This window comes from Palaemon carinicauda, chromosome 9 (assembly GCF_036898095.1).
Source record: "Palaemon carinicauda isolate YSFRI2023 chromosome 9, ASM3689809v2, whole genome shotgun sequence".
Lineage (NCBI taxonomy): Eukaryota > Metazoa > Arthropoda > Malacostraca > Decapoda > Palaemonidae > Palaemon > Palaemon carinicauda.
This window is the reverse complement of record NC_090733.1, coordinates 136,623,591-136,628,590: the sequence shown is the minus strand read 5'-3', so window position 1 is coordinate 136,628,590 and position 5,000 is coordinate 136,623,591. Positions and strand designations below refer to the sequence as shown.

At 33.4% G+C, this 5,000-nt stretch overlaps 1 protein-coding gene across 1 annotated transcript in view; it reads right to left on the bottom strand.

Annotated features, from left to right (window-relative positions):
* Positions 1 to 5,000, bottom strand: part of Hgsnat (Heparan-alpha-glucosaminide N-acetyltransferase) — a 32,959-nt gene that overhangs the window by 20,442 nt on the left and 7,517 nt on the right. The window lies entirely within an intron of this gene.

Below are 5,000 nucleotides of genomic sequence, written 5' to 3'. Positions count from 1 at the left end.
CAAACTTGCAGCAAATGATTTTTCTTTTATGTTGAACAGACTCACATAGATTTATATATGAAGGATATGTTTTTAACGTTGTTACTGTTCTTGAAATATTTGATTTTAATGGTTCATAACTTTTGTAACTTAGCTAATAATATTAATAATAATAATAATAACATTCGTGAAAATGAAAATACCAAAGCAGGTTGGGATAGATTTTAGAAAGTACTCCATTACGTACATTCACTTTGGGGATCACTGATCAGTGTTGCCACTTCTGATTTAGAGCACGCGCTGTATGAGCTTCGAAACAGCGCCAGAAAAGCCGCTAAATACTTACGGCATGATATTGATAAAGCGGAAATTAATTCAATATACTTAAGATGATAAAAAGACTCTGGAGGCAAGGAATTCATCATATTATATATAATCAGCGGGAAAAGGACTATATTTTGTTCTGGGTTTGTCTAAAAGTTGTCACTTAAAGCAGCCGTGCCAGATTTGGAAAATGCGCTATATTCTCCAGAAACGCGCCATATCTAGCGCGAATGCGCTGAAATGGCAACTATGGTCACTGGCATCTATCAAGAGGAGCTAAAGGCTGAATATTAATATTAAATCAAAAACCAATTTAAGAATACGTATGAGTTTAGGTTAGTGAGCCAATTTTTTTTATAATCAAATAAAATGGGAGAAAGATATTACATTCTTTAGATTATGAGAGATAAGACATCAAATAATTCGTTCTTTGATATCAATGTTCGTAATAAGTCGACTTAGAAGAAGAGAGAGAGAGAGAGAGAGAGAGAGAGAGAGAGAGAGAGAGTCTGGCTCTATATATATATATATATATATATATATATATATATATATATATATATATATATATATATATTATATATATATATATATATATATATACACACACACAAACACACACACACACACACACACACACACACACACACACATAATTCCTTTCCATTCACGCCCAGCGGCATTGCCAGACGTGAAACTACTCGGTCTAACCTCGTCCTTCAGGTAAGGGAAAAGGAAGTAGTCATACCCTGGTGTGAGAGGAGTGTGGTAGGGTTGAATGTGTGTGCGTATGTGCATATCTATCTATATATACGTCATTTTTGACGGGTCACTTACACCAGTGGTCAACAACTGACGTATAAAAAAACAAACCAGGAAGACGAAATGAAGCCAGACATTATTTTATACACAAGGGCTCTATCGCAGCCTTAGTAAGTCATATGACAGCAAAATGGGAAGTATTTTTAGCGTGATTATGAATTCTGCTTTGGGCGCTATTCACATTCACAGTCAAGGTCATACGAATATAAGTTACTGATTTTTACAATATTTTTTTTTTAATTTTGGAACACTTGCATTAAAACGGTTTCTCAACCTCTCTTGACCTTGGAACACTTGAATTAAAACGTTTTCATCCTTGGAACACTTGAATTAAAACACCGTTTCTCAACCTTGGAACACAAATTAAAACACAACTTTTCAACCTTCGAACACTTGAATTAAAACGTTTCTCAACCTTGGAACACTTGAATTAAAACACGGTTTCTCAACCTTGGAACACTTGAATTAAAACGTTTCTCAACCTTGGAACACTTGAATTAAAACGTTTCTCAATCTTTGAACACTTGAATTAAAACACGGTTTCTCAACCTTGGAACAATTGAATTAAAACACAGTTTCTCAACCTTGGAACACTTGAATTAAAACGTTTTCATCCTTGGAACACTTGAATTAAAACGTTTCTCAACATTGGAACACTTGAATTAAATCAGTTTATCAACCTTTGAACACTTGAATTAAAATAATATCTCAACATTGGAACACGAATTAAAACACAATTTCTCAACCTTGGAACACTTGAATTAAAACAACTTTTCAACTTAGGAACACTTGAATTAAAACACAACTTTTCAACTTAGGAACGCTTGAATTAAAACAACTTTTCAACTTAGGAACACTTGAATTAAAACACAACTTTTCAACCTTGGAACGCTTGAATTAAAACACAACTTTTCAACCTTGGAACGCTTGAATTAAAACACCGTTTCTCAACCTTGGAACACTTTAATTAAAACACCGTTTCTCAACCTTGGAACACTTTAATTAAAACACCGTTTCTCGACCTTGGAACACTTGAATTAAAACGCCATTTCTCAACCTTGGAACAATTGAATTGAAACAATATCTCAATCTAGGAACACGAATTAAAAGACAATTCCTCAACCTTGGAACACTTGAATTAAAACACAATTTCTTAACCTTGGAACACTTGAATTAAAACACCATTTTCAACATTGGAACACTCAATTTAAAACACCATTTTCAACATTGGAACACTTGAATTAAACTTGGTTTCTCAACCTTGGAAACCTTGAATTAAAACAATTTTCAACCTAGAAACACTTGAATTAAAACACGGTTCCTCAACCTTGGAATACTTGAATTAAATCAATATCTCAACCTTGGAACACGAATTAAAACACAATTTCTCAACCTTGGAACACTTGAATTAAAACAGTTTCTCAACCTTAAAGCACTTGAATTTAAACTATATTTTTCAACCTTGGAACTCTTGAATTAAAACATTTTCTCAACCTTGGAACACTTGAATTAAAACAACTTTTCAACTTAGGAACACTTGAATTAAAACACAACTTTTCAACTTAGGAACACTTGAATTAAAACACGTTTCTCAACCTTGAAACACTTGAATTAAAACACAATTTCTCAACCTTGAAACACTTGAATTAAAACACCGTTTCTCAACCTTGAAACACTTGAATTAAAACAAAATTTCTCAACCTTGGAACACTTGAATTAAAACACCGTTTATCAACCTTGAAACACTTGAATTAAAACACAATTTCTCAACCTTGAAACACTCAAATTAAAACACCGTTTCTCAACCTTGGAACACATAAAACGAAGTCCAGGGTATTCAACCACATGACATTTCTTACCATAATATCATCCCTATTTATTAATATTATTATTATTATTACTATTACTTGCTGAGCAACAACCCTAGTTGGAAAAGCAGGATGCTATAAGCCCAAGGGCCCCAACAGGGAAAATAGCCCAGTGAGGAAAGGAAACAAGGAAAAATAAAATCTTTTAAGAACAGTAATAACATTAAAATAAATATTTCCTATACAAACTATAATTTTTTTTCCCCAACGAGACAATTTTTTTGGTAAAATTTGCCCGCAAGAATCTGCAAAATTTTGCAAAGTTCTGCAAACCAAAATATAAATATAAACTCCCCCGCTGGAGTAAATAATGGAGATATAACAATTGTATTACCGATTTCTATATATATATATATATATATATATATATATATATATATATATATATATATATATATATATATATATATATATATATATATATATATATATATATATATATATATATATGTAAAGGCGGTTAAACTTGGCCATATTACAGTATTTGCCAACGGTTAGCACTTGATAATAATGATTGAATGCAACTCTCATATTATTATTATTATTATTATTATTATCATTATAATTTTTATTATTATAATTACAAGCTAAGCTACAACCCTAGTTGGAAAAGCAAAATGCCATAAGCCAAAAGGCTCCAACAGGGAAAAATAGCCCAGTGAGGAAAGGAAACAAGGATATAAATAAACATCTGAAATAATGAACTAATGAACAATTAAAATAAAATATTTTACGAACAGTAACAGCATTAAAATAAATCTTTCATATATAAACTATATAAAACAAGAGGAAGAGAAAATAAGATAGAATAGTGTGACCGAGTGTACCCTCAAGCAAGAGAACATATTGCGTCTCTCTTGCTTTTCAGTTTCAACAGGCTCCTCCACTGACGATAAGATATCGTAAGTGGACGAAAATCTTTCCGTTATCAATGGGACCATTATTTCGTTTTGTTTACACAGCGAGTAAAAGATGGCCAGAGACTAAGAATAGTTATTATTATTATTATTATTATTATTATTATTATTATTATTATTAAATGCTAAGCTACAATCCTAGTTGGAAAAGCAGGATGCTTTTATGCCCAAGGGCCCCAACAGGGAAAATAGCCCTGTGAGGAAAGGAAACAAGGAAAAAAAATATTTTAAGGATACTACAACCTTAGTTGGAAAAGCAGGATGCTTTTATGCCCAGGGGTCCCAACAGGGAAAATAGCCCTGTGAAGAAAGGAAACAAGGAAAAAAAAATATTTTAAGGATACTACAACCTTAGTTGGAAAAGCAGGATGCTTTTATGCCCAGGGGCCCCAACAGGGAAAATAGCCCTGTGAGGAAAGGAAACAAGGAAAACAAATATTTTAAGGATACTACAACCTTAGTTGGAAAAGCAGGATGCTTTTATGCCCAGGGGTCCCAACAGGGAAAATAGCCCTGTGAGGAAAGGAAACAAGGAAAAAAAATATTTTAAGGATACTACAACCTTAGTTGGAAAAGCAGGATGCTTTTATGCCCAGGGGCCCCAACAGGGAAAATAGCCCTGTGAGGAAAGGAAACAAGGAAAAAAAATATTCTAAGGATACTACAACCTTAGTTGGAAAAGCAGGATGCTTTTATGCCCAGGGGCCCCAACAGGGAAAATAGCCCTGTGAGGAAAGGAAACAAGGAAAAAAAATATTCTAAGGATACTACAACCTTAGTTGGAAAAGCAGGATGCTTTTATGCCCAGGGGTCCCAACAGGGAAAATAACCCTGTGAGGAAAGGAAACAAGGAAAAAAAAATATTTTAAGGATACTACAACCTTAGTTGGAAAAGCAGGATGCTTTTATGCCCAGGGGCCCCAACAGGGAAAATAGCCCTGTGAGGAAAGGAAACAAGGAAAAAAAAAAATATTTTAAGGATACTACAACCTTAGTTGGAAAAGCAGGATGCTTTTATGCCCAGGGGCCCCAACAGGGAAAATAGCCCTGTGAGGAAAGGAAACAAGGAAAAAAAATATTTTAAGGATAC